The following is an 18769-nucleotide window of genomic DNA, read 5'->3' on the forward strand; positions in this document are numbered from 1 at the left end:
CAGTGCAAAATGGATAGAGATTGTACAAGTGAGACAGCTATACCCTCAGTTGATGCTTGAAAACCAACTTTTGGTGGTCCAAAAGCTTTTTCAGTGGGAAGGTCGTGATCCGAATTGGATCCTTAAACATTTCCATGACTGTTTCAAATTATGTCAGGCTTCAAAATCTCATGAATAACGAGCTTTTCAGAGATGACTTCTGGACAATGGCAATTTGTGGCCAGCACGGAAGAACGAGGAACCTCGGTCAAAGCGCGCTAAACATTGGCCCATGGAGACCACGCATGGACGCAAATTGGTAATCGAAAGCCCAGATCCAGAAACAGAGGCAATTTCTGATTAGCGCAAAGTGCTAATCACGTATCGCAGTGCAAAACTCTCAGTGAAGGAAAGCCTCGAGTGCTTGATCATGGGGAAAATCATAGAAGTTCATGAAAATCGCTAAAATCATCAGAATAAAGTCTCGTGCCCAAAACCGGCAGGATATCGCGTGCATTTCAAGCAGTAAGCGAGTTTGGCCAAGTTCAGCGCGATGCCACACACCAGGTGACGCATGTCCAGCGAATGAGAGAGAAAACTACTTACATCACGTGAGTAACGGTCAAGCAACTTACTTGCGCGATATAGACGGAGATCATAGGATCTGGAGGCTCCAGATCAACGGTGGAGAATTAAACCAATGGATGACTGGATTCGAAGGGGAAATGGACTGAGGCACATAAAAATTTGAGCTTCAGCATTACCGATGAGCTGGAAAAAGAATCAGTTTCGCAGGAAAATCCTAGAGTAATGGAAATAACGACCGTTTAAAGAAAACTGACACCCAATTCGTAAGGCGACAAGTGGCCACCTCTCTGTGCAGAATTACACAACGATGATGATGCAGAGCAGGGGAATTCCAGCAGACCGAGGCAAGCGATCCAGAGAGCCGAGATGAGGAAACAAACAGTCAGAGAGCAGATTGGTTTTAACCCATGAACAGACAAAGAGCAGAGGGGACAGCAGTAGAGAAAAAGAAGTGAATTGCAGAGAACAAGGAAGCCGAGCTAACCTGCAGAGCAAAGGCAGCATTGAGCAGGACAGAACAGAGAGAGTCTCAGAGCCTGTGAACTCTCGAGAAGGCATGAGAGGTTCAAGCAAATCCTCTGTGTGGACCTGTCAGGTATTGAGTACCAAATTGGACTCATACCACAGAGACCAGTCAAGGTCGAGATTTAGTAAGGGGAGTCAGTGTACTCTAGAGACTTGGGGGATCCAAGCACAATCCTACTGATCATTCTCTATTAAGTGAGACTCAAATTGAGCTCCTTATTATAAAATCTCTACTTTAAGACACAATAGAAAAGACCACCACTGAAGGCTGGACCAAGAGACGTAGCCCAGGAGGATTGGGTGAACTCCTTATTAAATTTGTTGTGTTTTTTTGTATTTGCTTACTGTGTTTCTCTTACTGTTCCAAGTGCCTGTGTATTTCGCAATCTTATTGATCCATTGCTTAAAATAACATAGGCACACCCCAGCACATGGGTCTACAATACCTTCATTAATTATCTGAGATCATTCACGAGTGATTTTCAGATCAAGTGGTATCAGAGCTCTAGGTTGTTTAAGGTTAGACAAGCTTGTGCTAGATTTTGTTGTTGAATGCTAACTAGATCAAAGCTTAAATTAGGAGAAGGAGAGTTGGTTGAGACTAACCCGAAAATTGGAAGAGTCTATCCTTAGAAGAAAATGTTAGAGGAAAGTCCCTTGGGGCCAGACCCTCAATTCATAGATAGTTTCCTAGCCATGAGGTCCATGGTAGAGGAAATGTATAGGGACTTTAGGAAACATAAAGATGAGGACTCATCAAGCTCCAAGCAAGATAAAGGAGAAGAAGAGTCTCTCCTCCATGACCACTCAAAAGGCAAAGGGAAAGAAGAAAGCTTTCTCACACCTCCTAATAGCCCTAAACATAAAAAGAAGACATCTTTGATCAAATTAGATGTTAAATTTGATTTACCAATATATGATGGAGAGTTGAATGCAGAGAAGTTGGATAATTGGATCAGACAAATTGATGTTTATTATAGAGTGCAGAGTATCGACTCAGACAAGAGTAAGATTCAGATGGCCAGCCTACGCCTCAGAGGCACTGCCCTGGTATGGTGGGAAGGCGGGACACAAGCTGACATGAAGAAACATGGTAAGGTTCTTTCTGTCTGGAGTGAATTTGTTTCTGCAATCAAAAAGCAGTTCTATCCACTAGCTTACATGCAGAAAGCCATGATGAGCTGGCAAACTCTTCGCCCATTGAAAGGGAAAAGTATACAGGGTTACACCCAAGAATTTAGGAAGAGAGCTTTGATTCTAGGAATTTCATTGGACTCACCTAAGACTCTGTTGAAGTACATAGGTGGTCTACACAGCTACATGAGGCACACTATCCTCATGTTTAATCCCACTAGTATAGATGAGGTATCTGTCCAAGCTACACATCTAGAAGCTAGAGGAAAGAATGGGAACCCAGAAGTTGGAGGATCATCCAATCCCATTGCAAGCAAGAATAAGGAGAAAAGAAAATAGAAATGGAAAGAGAGGAAGGCCAACACTGCATAGAAAAGCAAGTCTTCATGCACTCACTGTAAGAAGGATGGGCATGATGATGAGCACTGTTGGATTTTGCATCCAGAGTTGAGACCTAAGAAGTTTGAGGGTAAGAAGAAGAAGATTGTTGCAACTATTCAGAAAGATTTTGGGTCGTACTCAGGAGATGAAACAACCATTGCAGCCACAGGTATAAAATGTTGTCTGCTTTAGAGAATGCGGAAATCAAGAAGCAAGTGCAGGAGTTGCTCAAGAGGGGATTCATCAGACCTAGCACATCACCATGTGGGTCTCCATTCGTTTTGATGAGAATGAAAGATGGCTCGTGGAGAATGTGTATTGATTACTGAGCACTGAATAAGATAACGATCAAAAATCGTTACCCCCTTCCTTGCATAGATGACCTATTAGATCAATTGAAAGAAGCTGTTTATTTTTCCAAGTTAGACTTGCATAGTGGATATCATCAGGTCAGAGTTGCAGAACAAGATGCATGGAAGACTACTTTCAAAACAAAGCAGGGATTGTAAGAGTGGCTGATTATGCCTTTTGGCTTAACTAATGCTCCTGCTATTTTCATGAGAATAATGAATGATGTACTCAGACCTTTTCTTGATGATTTTGCTATTGTATATCTGGATGACATTCTTATATTTAGCAAAATGTGGGAAGAACATTTAAAGCATGTTAAGCAGAGATTAGATGTTTTAAAAAGAGAAAAACTTTATGTTAAATGCTCAAAATGCGAATTTGGCAAAACATCTTTGAATGATGTGGGTCATATAGTAGGGGGTGGTGAATTGAAGATAGATCCATCTAAGGTGGCGGTCATTGTAAACTGGCCTAAACCCAAATCTGCTACAGAAGTTAGAAGCTTCTTAAGAGCAGCACAATATTGGAGAAAGTTCATTTCTAACTAGTCCTTAATTGCAACTCCCTTACATGCTTTAATAGGATTGAACAAGGTGTTTCAGTGGGGAGGCAAACAACAGAAAGCCTTCAACACCTTGAAAGAAAATATTAGTATATCACCAGTACTAGCACTGCCTGATCTTCAAAGACCATTTGAGATCCAAATGGATGCCAGTGACTATGCCATGGGAGCAGTGTTAATACAGCACTGTAAACCCATATGTTATCATTCTGAGACATTTAATTCTGCAGTAGTTAACTATCCAACATATGATAAAGAATTGTGTGCATTAGTACAGAGTGTGAAAAAGTGGAAACGTTACTTAATGGGCAAAGAGATAGTCATATATATTGATCATCAACCACTTCAATATCTACTCTCCCAAACCAAGTTGCAGCAATCAAGACACTATAGGTGGATGGGTTTTCTACACCAGTTTCATTTAGTCATCAGGTATAAAAAGGGCGTACACAATAAAGTTGCAGATATGTTGTCTAGACCTATTATAAATGCATCCACTATACTTAAGCATAATTCAGTATTGCATGAGAGCTACATTGAACAATATGCTCAAGATATAGATTTCAAAGATGTATATGCAACTTTAAGTCAAGGCAAACGAGTAGAAGAATTGGATTATCACATTAAGGACCAACTCTTGTATCATTGTGGGAAGATATGCATTCCAAAAACTGAAAGAGTAAAGATAATTCGAGAAGCACACACTTCTGTAATATCAGGTCACTTTGGTGTAAGTAAAATAGTTGCACAGCTGCAAAGATTTTTTTACTGGCCAAAAATTAATGAGACAGTTTCTAGATATGTAAGAGGGTGTACCATGTGTGCTAAAAGCAAGACCACCAATAGAAAACTAGGCTTGTACACTCCACTGCCAGTTCCTTCTCATCCTTGGGAAAGTGTTTCCATGGACTTTGTTGGAGGACTGCCTAAACTTTGTTGGAGGACTGCCGAAATTTAGGAAAGGTCACGACTATTTATATGTTGTTGTGGATAGGTTCAGCAAAATGTGTATTTTAATACCTTGTAATAAACATATTACAGCTGAACAAACTGCAAAGTTGTTCTTTCGGTGTGTATGGGTTCATTTTGGATTACCCACTTCCATTGTATCTGATAAAGGCACCTGATTTGTTGGGAAGTTTTGGTCGAGTCTGTGGGAACTGATGGACACCAAAGTGAAGAAAAGCACAGCCTTTCATCCATAGACAGATTGCTAGACAGAAGTAGTCAACAAGACAGTGATCCAGTTGCTTAGAGGCTATTGCAGCAAGCATCCCAAACTTTGGGATGAACATTTGTGTTATGTGCAACATGCTTATGACCGAGCAAAACATTCTTCTACATAGAGATCCCCTTTTGAGACCTATTTTGGTTTCACAGTAAGGTCTCCCTTGGATTTTGTCTTTGGTAAAGACATAGCAGTTGATGGACACAGTGATGTTGACAAGGCAACCAAGTTCATTGAAGAAATCCAAGAGATTCACGAGGAAGTACAGGAATAGTTGGAAAAGAGCCAAGCCAAATACAAGGCAAGGCATGACAAGCATTGGATGGAGCATAGTTTCCAAGTTGGTGATCAAGTCTGGCTATATATCAGCAAAGACAGAATGCAAGGTGAAGGTAAAAGCTAAAGCCAATAAGGTATGGACCTTTAAAGATACTTGAGAAAATTGGTGAGAACGCTTTTCACCTTGATTTACCAGCTTACATGCACATCTACTCAGACGTTAATGCAAATAGCGTGAGACTATTTGAGCCTTCATTAATTGAAGATCCTAAAGAGCAGAGTCAATTTCCTTCTATTGATGATCTATTACCTGAATATCTCAATGAATTGCAAGAAGACACAGTTCTGTACAGGAAGGTGAGGATGACGCGCAGGGGAGATGTTGAGTACCTTAGGATTGGACTCAAGGGTTCAAAGCCAAGCAGTGAAAAATGGATAGAGATTGGACAAGTGAGACAGCTATACTCTCACTTAGTCGATGCTTGAAAACCAACTTTTGGTGGTCCAAAAGCTTTGTCAATGGGAAGACTATGATCCGAATTGGATCCTTAAACATTTCCATGATTGTTTCAAATTATGTCAGGCTTCAAAATCTCATGAATAACGAGCTTATCAAAAATGATCTCTGGACAATGGCAATTTGTGGCCAGCACAGAACAACGAGGAAACTCGGTCAAAGCGCGCTGATCGTTGACCCATGGAGACCATGCATGGACGCAAATTGGCACTCAAAAGCCCAGATCCAAAAACAGAGGCAGTTTCTAATTAGCGCAAAGCGCTATTCGCATATCACGGGGCAAAACTCTCAGTGAAGGAAAGCCCCGAGCGCTTAGTCATGGGGAAAAGCATAGAACCACACGGAAATCACCGAAATCGTCAAAAGGCGGGTCCCGCGCCCAAAACCAGCAGGATATCGCGTGCACTTCGAGCGGTAAGTGGATTTGGCTGAGTTCAGCGTGATGCCACACACCAAGCGATGCGTGTCCAGCAGATGAGAGAGAAAACCACTTACATCGCGTGAGTAATGGTCGAGCAACTTACTTGTGCGATATAAACGGAGACCGTAGGATATGGAGGCTCCAGATCAACGGTGGAGAATTAACCTGATGGATGACTAGATTCGACGAGGAAATAAACTGAGGCATATAAAAATTTGAGGTCTGGCATGACCGATCAGCTGGCAGAAGAATTAGTTTCGCGGGCAAATCCTGGAGTAACAGAAATAACGATCGTTTAAAGAAAACTGACACCCAGTTCGTAAGGCGACAAGTGGCCACCTCTCTGTGTAGTGTTACACGGTGATGATGACGCAAAGCAGGGGAATTCCAGCGGACCGAGGTAGGTGATCCAGAGAGCCGGGAAGAGGAAACGAATAGTCAGAGAGCAGATTGGCTTTAAGCCACGAACAGACAAAGAGCAGAGGGGACAGAAGTAGAGAAAAAGAAGTGAATTGCAAAGAACAGGGAAGTCGAGCTGACCTACAGAGCAAAGGAAGCATCGAGCGGGACAGAACAGAGAGAGTCTTAGAGTCTGTGAACTTCGGAGAAGGCTTGAGAGGTTCAAGCAACTCCTATGTGTAGACTTGTCAGGTATTGAGTACCAAATTTGACTCATACCACAGAGACCAGTCAAGGTCGAGATTCAGTAAGGAGAGTCTGTGTACTCTAGAGACTTGGGGGATCCAAGCACAATCCTACTGATCATTCTTTGTTAAGTGAGACTCAAATTGAGCTCCTTATTATAAAATCTCTGCTTTAAGACACAATAGAAAAGGCCACCACTGAAGGCTGGACCAGGCGACGTAGGCCAGGAGGATTGGGTGAACTCCTTATTAAATTTGTTGTGTTTTTTTTGTATTTGTTTATTTTGTTTCTCTTACTGTTCCAAGTGCTTGTGTATTTTGCAATCTTATCGATCCGTTGCTTAAAATAACATAGGAACACCCCAGCACATGGGTTTGTAATACCTTCATTAATTAATTGAGATCATTCACGAGTGATTTTCAGATCACTTCGCCAGACTCGGCCTCCTCCAAATGCAACTCACCAGGGCCGTCACATCCAATTAACTCAGTCTTCAATTCTCAGCATGACAATCACTCCATAGACACTTAAAAATCTCTCTCTTAGTTAGTGTTCTCATTGGTCTCTCACAAACTTTTGGTCCACAATACAACTACCCTTCGATTACAACTTCCGTTGACAGATGTGGGGGCGACTACCACTGTTCTTCAAATTGATTTTCAGTGTTTCACTTCCCCTGCATGCTTGGATAATATATTCACTCTTGCAGACCAACAAGACGAGTGAAATGTGTGTCAACCATACATTGTTCACCCATAACTCAAATTCATCTACACGTGAAATTACAACTACTCGTTGGTATAGCTCGCTCTGATACCAATTGAAGTGATTAATAAGAACAAAATATCTTAAACATACAGAAAAGTGGGAGAAAAAGGTTTTCAAGCTTTAATTCATTAATCTACAAAATTGGTACATTATTCACACACAGAGTCCTTATTATAGAAATAAGATTCTCATAACAAATTCCATAAGTCAGAGGAATTTCCCAGAAAGTTATGGAAATTCCGGTCATATTTAGAGAAAATCCGGCAAGGATTTTTGTAAATCCAAGTTATAGTTGTTAAACTTCGAAATTTTAGGTGTCCTAAACATTTTTGATGGTGCTGAATCCATTTCCACCATCAAAAACATGATTGGAAGATTGCATCTACAAGATTTTTTGAAATTTTTTTGCCGGGATTCCTGCCACTTTTGGCCATCCTGACTATTCCTCCACCTTGGTAGACGACTCCATAACAAATTATCAATTTGGCTAATTGGTTTAACCTTCTCCATAAATTTCTCCATGAAGATCTCCACAAATATCTTAGCTAATTTTGTGTGATCTCCATCCCTAAATTCTCTCATTATCCTCATCTTTGGTCATACGTAGACTTCTATAGTAAGTCTACTTTCATGATTAATAATTACATATTTTCATTATTTTGTGAATACTTGGACTTATTGATTGTTTATGTGAGTATGAGGCTAACAATGTCTATTCGCATGTGCACGTACGGAGAGGAAGTTTGCTCACACATGTGGGTTGAATTGTTGATCTGCGCAATTTTCATGGATCTAGTGTGTAAGAAGGGAATCAATTTAGTTGGAGACTGGACAAGTATTTTTCTTGTGATAAACTGTGAAGTTTCTCCCTCATTGTAATTCTTAGAAGAAAATATTTTGCTTCAAAAGAATAATAGAAACACACAACATTGCAGATTTTCCATGGAGTTAGAGTATCTTGTGTTCATTTGTTTGTCTTCTTATTTATTTTCCATTCTACATGTTAGAAAACACGATGTGTTTGTGATTTAAGTTTCTAGAATATTAGTTGTTTATATTTCTAGGTTTTTACACTTAGAAAATTACAAATTAGTTTATTGGGTTTTAAGGAAATCTAACATGGTATCAATGTTCAATTTGTGATTGAAGACCAAGCATAGATTTTATCTTCAAGAGAAGTTTCTATGATTTAGAGGCAACAAGTTATCAGATCGATTTGGGTTTTAGGGTTATGAGTAGTGCGCATTGTTTTTACCAATGTGATTTGTATTTAGCAGTTTAATTTGGTAGTATGGCATATAAGGGTCTCACATTTGAACAAAAATTGGATGGTCCATCTAACTTCTATTCGTGGCATGAAAGGATAGTATTAGCATTGGAGGAACAAGGGGTTTGGGAATTTGTTGATAGTGTCCTAGTCACACCGTCAAATCCTCAATAATTGGTTCAACATAGTACGATGGATGCCAAGGCAAGAAGGACTATCATGGAAGGAGTCAAAGACCACATTATTCCTCAACTAAATGGGAATAAGAAAGCCAAAGAAAGATGGATTGCTATCATTGGTATCTATCAAGGTTTCAGCAAGGCCAAAAGCTAGTGTTTTTTTTCTCCGTAAAACTAATTCTATTAAGAGGACGTATGGTACAATATGAAGTTACAGCCAAGAGAAGCAAGAAAATGGGCAGCCGGAAAGGATAGACTATCCACCTCGGCCCCTAAGAGAAATCAAGAAGAGAGCAGTGCTAAGCAAGAAGTAACAAGAAGAACAGCGTAACAAGAGCAGAACAAAGGATTCTACCCAGCGTGGGTAGAATCAACCATTCGGCATTTTTTTCCTTTCTTTTTACAACTTTGACCCAACCAAGATGACTCTATTGAGCTGGCATGATTTGCAAACTGAGCTGGGCTGACGGAGAGGTCTCCTTGTCTGAATCCAAGGGAGAGGACTCATGAGTTCTTTTCTGTGAGTTTGGTGGGCCAGTGGATTCCTCAGGACCAGTCGAGGGCGGATCCTATGCCAGCTTTGTGTCCATTCCTTCCGCATCCCCTTCCTCTTCATCTGAGCTGGAATCAAAATCATCTGGATCATCCATGGGGGGAGGATCATGAGGTTTCCAGCTTTTGGATTTCGGCTTAGGATTGGCTTTCTTCTTTTGAGCAGGCATCGAGGGACAAGTGCTCTGAAGGTGCCCTGTATGATGGCAATTTCAGCAGCGAAAGGTTGTGTTCTCGTAATCCACGGTTTGAGTCCAATGAAAGTCTCCAATTTTGAGATTTATCTGATCAGGTAGACCTTTTCTCATGTCTATTTCTGCACAGATTCTGGCGAAGGTGTATATGCCCTTTTCCCCTCTAGAGGTGTCTGTGGCTAGAAAGCGGCCTAGAGTATTGTCGATCCCTTGGAATACAGCAAAGTGCCATAGATGTGCAGGGAGATTAGGAAGTCTGACCCAGATGGGGAGCTTGGTGATGATTGTTGTAGAGGGATCGAAAACTGGGAACCAAGGGGTGAGGAATAGACCTGCTGAGCCCCAAAACCATGGGCCTTCTGTTAATGCTTTTTGGTAGTCCTCACTGAAAGCAAACACTACAATGAAGAAACCCTTTGAGCAGAGAAGAACCTTGCAATTGTTGGTCCAGTTAGAGTGAATCCATTGTTAAAGATCTGATGTGCGTGGCCATAGCCCATTAAACCTGCAAATAATGGCATGCTCTGCATACTTTTGGATTTGCTCATCCAGCGTTGGATGCATTATTTCAATGGAGGGGGTTTCCTCCAGTTTGTCCACCAAAAAAGGTTTGGGAGCCTGAGCTGGTGGAGATGTTTTCTTGGGCATCTGAGCATGGACAGCATCTTTGTATGAAAAAGCCGCAGCTGAAGATGATTGTCCAACAGCTCCCCCTCTCAAACGAAGGGTAAAAATGATGGAGGCATTTCTCTTAATGTTGTAAAAAGAAAGGGGATAACGATCCTCAAGTTGTTTACCTTCGTGGAGGAGTCGTTGAGATGCAAAGGGAATCCCCAGCCTAAATTCCAGGATTTGCTTGAGGTCCTGCACTAGATCCGAAGAGCTCACCCATTGTAGCAGAGTTTTGCCAGAAAGGAGCACGATCTGGATCTGGAACGAGGCAGAGTGATCAGACTTCTGCTTTCCTCTGCAAATCTGAGACGAGAGGAAGCTGGTGGCCCTCTGAAACAATGGACTGTTGGGGTGCAGGGGCTGGCTAGAAAAATCGCAGCCTTGATCCATGACAGATATTGCGTGTGGGTTCCTAGTAGTCCTCTGGAACAATGGACTGTTGAGGAGCCAGGGCTGGCTAGAGAAATCCCATCCTTGCTTCATGACTGTTATTGCTCGTGAGTTCCTGGCGAAGTCGTGCTGGATCCAAAAATTATTGGGATGCAGGGTTAGACTGGATCCCTTTAGATTTGATTTGTTGCCTTTCAAAGCATCCAGAATCATGGCCACCTGCAGAAGTCTTCCGAGGCTGGGGGCTTTCCTTATCCTCACCGCGAGGTTGCTAACGACCTGTAGATGAAGATTGTCCACCTCCCTGTAGGGCACAGCCTCTGCGAGATGGAAAAGAATAGCATCAGTTTGATTTGGACCTGCATTTAGGGGCGGTAGAGCCAAGGGAATATGGCGCGGCAGCGATATTATCTCTGCACCTGTGGATATAGCTTTTGAAGATACCAGGTCTAAGCCTGAGGGATCATTTTTTTCCAGCTTCAATCCCATGCAGACGAAACCACCCTCATCTATTATCCACTGCATCAGATCTGGCTTGTCAGGGTTCCACAGCAAATCTCGTGCAGCTGCGCTCAATCTTGTAGATTACAGCGCCATTGAGGGAGGCAACTGCAAATGTTCATTCCTGAGGACACGTCGATGTGTTCTTTCCTTCCAATAGTCCCTACCTGAGCTTGAATCTAACGTCGAAAGCTATGGGAAGCAAAGGCAGAGTCCAAACCCTAGCTCCATGAGTAGTTCAACAAACTCCAATTGCATGAGATTGAACCTGCCAAAAGCTAGTGTTGAAGGACAAGCTCGGGAGCACTAAAATGTCCAAGTTAGATTCGATGGTTTCTTACCTCACCAAGTTTTGTAAGGTAAAGGAAGAATTGGTTGGTGTGGGTGAGCCAGTTCCAGATAGATATCTAATGGAGTTTGTTCTATTTGGTTTCACAAAGTCATGGAAAGCCTTCACAATTGGAATATGTGCCCGATAACACTTTCCAAATTGTGAGAGGTTGTGGGGTGACTATGTCCAAGAAGACTTTCAAAAACAAGCTCAATTTGGATCTCATGTCAAAGCATGAAAAAAGGAGAATTTTTTTCTCTAACAAGCAAAAGGACCAAATCCAAGGGTAAAAAGTGCAGTGGTGGTGGAGAGATGAGTTCCAAGGGTGAGAAGAAGAAGAAGGATCTTAGAAATATCAAGTGTTTTTTATGCCACCAGTTTGGTAATTACGTTACTAAATGTCCTAACAAGAATAAAGGGTCCAAAAAGGACCAAGTAGCAGCCTTCGAAGATATAGAGGAGATTTCCTCTCATTTTGAAAAGGAGTTCTCACTCATTTATTGTATGGAAAGTTTAGTAGCCACCAATGTATGGTATGTGGATAACAATGCATCCTATCATGTGAGGGGAAACAAGAAGTATTTTAGAAAACTATCATAGAAGGACATGTAGTTCAATATCGAGATGGGAGATGATAAGAAGTATTAGGTCGAGGGTATTTATACAATTCATTTTGAGAGAGAATCTAGAAACCCTATATATCTTAGAGATGTTCTTTACACACCAAAGCTTAAAAAGAACCTCATCTCAGTTTTGAGTTTGGAGGATAATAGGTATGAGGTGATCTTCAGACAGGGCAAGGCATTTATAAAACCCTCAAACTTTAAGGTGCTGAAGAAAATTACGGTTAGGCAAAAGATCCTATATAGATTATAGATTGAGACAACCACAACACTGACTAGCAGAGGAAGCCATGACTTAGGCAGTGAGCTTAGCAAGTTATGGCATAGACACGTGGAATATCTGCACCATGGAGTGTTGAAGATTCTTAAGGAGATAGTGAGAGGGCTACCATAATGTAGTGTGGATCAACAAGAGGTGTGCAAAGGTTGCACGCTTGGAAAGTATGACAAGTCATATTTTCCTAGTAGAGACAACAAAGCCAAGAGTATCTTGGACCTTGTTCATTTAGATATATGTGGTCCTTTCTCCACAATATTCCTTAGTGGGTATAATTACCATGTCACCTACATAGATGATCACCCGAGGATGACCCGGATATTATTCTTGAAGAAGAAGGATGAGGTCTTCTCAAAGTTTCTAGAGTTTAAGGCTTTGTTTGAGTACTAAACTAGCTAGAATATCAAGGTGTTGAGGTCAGACAATAGTGGGGAGTACACCCCAAACACATTTAAAGAGTTGTGCCAAGGAGAGCATCAAGAGGGAATTAACCACACCATATAATCCTTAGTAGAATGGGGTGGCATAGTGTGAGAACAGAGGTATAGTTGGAGCCACCAAATTAATGTTGCATGACCAAGGGTTTCCCAAGTTCCTTTCGGTTAAGGAATACAACTATTTTCTTGCAAAACTAGATCCCACATAGAGTGTTCAGGTGACTTACACTAGAGAAGGAATTTACAGGAAAGAAATTAGGCATGTCTCATTTTACATATTCAATATCCTTGTGTATTACCATGTACTAGAGGAGAAAAGGAAGAAGGTGGAGCCCACAATAGAGAAGGGCATCTTTGTGGGTTACAGCGAGACATCCATGGTGTACAGGGTGTACATTTCAGCGGACAGGAAGACAATCATCAAGAGAGATGTGAAGTTTGAGAAGGCTAAGGCCTTAAGAAAGTCCTTAGAGCTTGAGCAGGATATTCTGTAGGAGGAGTAGCAAGCTCCCAAGCAGGAGGCTCAGTCAACATCTTAAACCACAGTTGTGCTTGGGCAACATGAGGATGAGAAGGACACGCAAATGGAAGAGCGAGTAGAGCCCACTAAGACAATGACTCCCATAACTAGGAGAAGGAGAGTGAGATGGGTAGATCAGTTGATCCAGGAGGCGCAGGGGCAAGTTGATGCTCCAAGTACATTAGTTCGATAGAGTAAACAACCACAGAAGCACACATTATATATGGAACTTATAACAAAGTTTTTGGATGCAGAGCCTTCCGTTATTAGGAGGTAGCTAATCAATAGGTGTGGAGAGATTCCATGGTGGAGAAGTATGCCTTCCTCATGTAGAACAATGTCTAGGAGGTGGTGTTGAAGCCAGAGGGAAAATATGTGGCAGGCTCTCACTAGGTCTATAAGATTAAGCATGGAGATGATGGGAGTATCAAGAGGTACAAGGTAAGATTTGTGGCAAAGGGGTTCTTGTGGATAGAGGGAGTTGACTATGACAAGACCTTTGACCCAGTTGCCAGGTATTCATCTATTAGGCTTGGAAGCTATTACAACACAAATGGGGTGGAAGATCTGCCAAATGGATGTGAGGACAATCTTCCTCAATGGGGATCTTAAGGAGGATATTTACATTGAGCATCCAAAGGGATTCGAGACATGTAGCAGAGAGACACATGTATGCAGACTCAAGAGAGACTTATATGGGCTCAAGAATGCTCTGCATACATGGTATTCTCAGATGGAAAATTACCTTTAGGTATTAGGCTTTGCTAAGAATGAAGTGGACCCCAACCTCTATTACATTATAGTTGGAGGGGAGTTTCTTATCCTAGTGCTATATGCAAACGATTTGATTTTAATAGACACAAACAATATCATCCAGGAGTGAAAGAGAGATATTGCAATTGAGTTTGAGATGAAGGATATGGGGCCGATGCATTATTTCCTTGGGCTGCAAGTTTGGAAAGGTGATGGAGAGATCTTTCTGGGATAGGTCAATTATGCTTTGTAGATTCGAAGGATATTTAAAATGCATGATTGTAGGCCTATTACCACGCCTATATTCATAAATTGGAGGAAGGTGGATATATTCATATTAGAGTGAGTAAATCCTAAATTTTATTGGTAGATAATTGGGTCGCTTATGTATTTGGTGAACACATGACCAGATATATGTTTTATAGTTAACTTGTTGAGTCGATTGTTGGTTGAGCCTGCCATGGCACTTTGGGTTGTTATGAAGCAAATAATGAGATATCTCAGGGGGGAATTAGAGCATGGATCGTGGTATAGGCATATTGATAAGTTGAACCTTGAGGGCTTCACTGATGTAGATTGGGAAGAGAGCTCCACAGACATGAAGAGCACCTCAGGTTGCATAGTTTGTTGTGGTATCAATGGTTGTTTCTTGGTTCAACAGGAAGTCGAGATCAATCATATTGAGTTCAATCGAGATCAAGTACATGGCTGCCAGTTTGGTGGGGTGTGAAGTTATTTGGTCGAGGAAGCTTATTGTGAGCTTTTTCAAGACAAAGTTGGAGTCTACAATGATACAATGTGATGATCATATTTGCATCAAACTCCCTGGAGTTAGGGTTTCCTGGGTATATCTTACATTCTATGTGTTGAGGTGTTTGTATTTTGATTTATTTTCCACTATGCATGTTAGAAAAATTAGTGTGTTTGTGATTTAAGTTTACAAAATATTAGTTGTTTATTTTTCTGGTTTTATCTTAACCTTAGATTTTATCAAATATTGAGAGGGATAAAATTCCTTGAGGTGAAAAAACTTTTGAATATGGAAAGATTTTATGTTTACACCTCAATTATCATTTTAACATGTGTAAAATTAGACAAATATTAAATCAACGAAGCATTGGCAAATACCAACATGCACCTATTCACAATTACATGTTTAAATTACATGAGAAATAACATTTATATCCATAATAGTGTGTTCCACCTCTTATTTACTATATCATGATCAAAATATGGATCAGGAGATTGGGAAGAAATGAAGAATCAATCGAAGAAAGAACCCAAAAAATATTAACCCAGTTTGAGTGCAATGAATCAACCATAGTCCCTGTTTAAAATGGAAGTGAAGGTTGTGTTGTAGCAGCTACAACGACCCCAAAATTTAGCCCATTTCAAACTTTTTGAGACCCCCCTATACTAGAATATCTATTATCTTTTTCATGTGGTCTATTAAGTTTCCACGCCCTCTCACACCTTTAGGGTCTCTTTGAAACTTGGAAAATCCTACCCTAAAGGATTGAACCTAAGTTTTCCTCCTAGTCACTAGTCACATTGGTAAAATTCAAGATTAAGCCCTAAAAATTGTGGTTTGCGACCTGTCCCTGTGCTTTTATTGCTCAAGTCACAAATTCGTAGTTTTATTGCTAATGTATTATGCAATCACTAACTCTAATGAAATCTTGAGATCTTTCTCAAAGATGGTCACATGCGACTATCTTCTCTGCACAAATTCTCCTCATGACCTCCCCTTAGCTAGTCATATATGATCCCGAATTTGCATAATTCTACCTTATGACCTCCCTCAAGATGGTCACATGCAACAATTTTTATTTCGCAAACTTGTCTTGTGATATCCATGACCAATTGCATGCAACTAGGTCTTAGCGCAGTTGTCTTTTGTGATTCCCCTCGCAAATGTGGGGTTTTTATATAAACCCATTTCCCCATCCACCATTTCATCCTTATGTTGTCATTGCTTGCACAAACAATCTCCACTAATAGATGATGCCTTATGACCCCCATAGGTAAGTGGACCTTCATCTTCCCTATAATCATTATGCTCTTGAGATTGAAACTTGTTCTCTTCAGGGATGCCCTAGATCTGTGAATTCCTCCCCAGAGCCTCTCATTCCTTTAAATTATCTCAAAGGGGAAAAGAAACCCTTACTCCCTATTATCTAGGCAATCCCCTCTACGAATAGAAGTGATCCCTCTATTCGAATTAGTGGATCTAGTAACAACTGAAACAAATACATGCAAGACTCTCCTAGTTTAAATCAAAATGACATGAGAGAGAAAAGATCGCCTACCTCACTCCTATGCGGTCGCTTTTGCATGTCGATTTTGATCTCCTCACTTCCACGCTTGATCCTTGCTATTTTTTTGTGAATGAATACCTGCAAGATATATCAAACAAACACAACAAAGGAAAATCATAGCATATGAATTCTAATGTAAATCATATGATAGATCAAGGAACATAATACTAAGAAAGTAGTCATTTACACGCTTATGGAAAGTAAACATGCATTGTATTAATAATAAACACAAGAGGGAAGCATACAACCACTGCCTTGATGTTGGAAGCCTCCTTCGGGATGGGTTTCCAAGTCCAAGCCAAGACTTCTCAAGCTCTCCTTTATCCTTCACAAATTGGTAGCAATTAGGCACAATTTAGCAGTAGCATGACAAATCTAGTCTGACAAACCATTTGAGGGTGTAAGGGAATGCATTTATAGGGAAGGAGAGGGAGTTAGGGATCCACAAAAAGGGGGAATAAGGTCCACATATTAAGGGGAAGATCCCTAAAGGTAGTATCAAGGACTCAAAATGGTAGAACTCGACCATATCCTTATTCAACAATAACCAGCTTGTAGAAATTTACAGGGTAAGTTCCTCAGAAAGAATACCAAAAGGACACCGCTCACAACCAGATCTCAAATCAATACACCAGTATTTTTGACGTGGTTAAAACCCTCAGAGTGCAAGGAGGGAAACAGTCCACGGCCTGTCCCAACGTGGGTACAGACAATTTATTAATCAAAGAATGAAAATTTACATAAGCTTCTCTCATGCACGGATTACCCGAACAATGACCCTCCATGCGCTTTAAATAGAACTCATGGACCAATCGGGTGTCAAGCCACGGATCAAGTGTCGGTAATACCGAGGTGAGAGTGAACCGTCGGATCACTACATATCGTGACCGTCAGATTGTAAGTTACAAAATGTACAACGGTAAAGAAACACACTTTACCTAACTCTAACCTAACTCTATGCTAGACCAAGTTGAACTTAACTATATCCTATGTGTCGGAATATCCTAACACAGCTCACCTTTCTCGAGGCTTCCAGTAATAGAAGCTTCTGCTCCATTTTCGGAGAAACTGCCTCAAGAGGATCAGCGTGGATTTTCCTATCCCACGTCACATTTCCAGTGCTAGTAACTAGTTAGACCAATGGATACCAGCACGGGTTTGCCTACTAAAAGTAGCACTGGGCTTGCAAATAGGGTTTTTTGACAAGCTCTTCCTGAATTACTTCAAGGCATTTCTTCTTCTTTTCTTCAGGGATGCTATGATCATTTTTTTTCATGGTTAATTCATTGACAACTTTTGTCACTTTGTGACATTTTGGGAAAAGTTTGACAACTCAAGGTATGAGACAAGGAGTGCAATAAATTACTATATAACAGATGCCCCCTAAAGCATGAAGTTGGAACATGAAGTGATGGCTAAAGTGATTTACAAGTCAAGGCAAGGACTTTGGAGAACTATAGCCAGGAGACCTACAAATCAAACAAAATACAACATATATGACATCTTTGAGTAGGCATAATACACGAATCCACAGCATGGGTGCAACCATCTGACTAGAAAGGATCATGGGTATGGATCCATGACATGGACACACCCATCCGACTAGAAAGGATCATGTATATGGATCCACAACATGGACACAGCCATCTGACTAGAAAGGATCATATGTATGGATCCACGGCATGGTCGCAAGAATCCGACTAGAAAGGATCATGTATACAATCATGAATACTAAATAACTCCATGCATCCTGAATTTATTAGATGAAATCCAAGGTCTTCATCTCTATCCCAATCCAACCAAAGTACAAATCTAACCATGTGAATCAACGTGTCGGAGTCGAACATGGTAGAAACTATCTAATTATCGGTCAATGATGTAAATCGTTAACAGGTACGAGAGAAACCACCAATAGTGACAATAGCTCTCAAGGTACAACAACACAATCCATGAGTGTGAATAAGAAATTTGAAGTCGAACACTCATAGAATCATCTGATTGAAGACCAATGATGTGAACCTATCGTCAAATGTGAAGAACTTTCCATTGAGGCATGCAAGCTCCAAGGTATTGAAGGGAGTTTCTAGATCATCTTCTTGGATAATGAGCTGAAGTCAACAGGAAGTGATATGTCAAAGGAGGGCCATAATGTTTCCTACATCATCGACATGAAACAAGGGACTTTGTAAATTTGGTGAGAGTGATTCAAGATTGTAGTAGAGAAGGTCAAATGGGGTATAAGAGGTTTGAATTTGCAGATGGAACTTCTCTTGAACATATCAGCAACACGACTCTGGATTGTGGCAGCATTTGACTCAACATAGGATCAAAGGTCATGGTGACAATAAGTAACGATCAAATGAGAGGAAAATGGATT

Source organism: Pinus tabuliformis, chromosome 1_2 (assembly GCF_031772625.1).
Source record: "Pinus tabuliformis cultivar Carrire ecotype Pingquan chromosome 1_2, CPIR1, whole genome shotgun sequence".
NCBI classification, from domain to species: Eukaryota; Viridiplantae; Streptophyta; class Pinopsida; order Pinales; family Pinaceae; genus Pinus; species Pinus tabuliformis.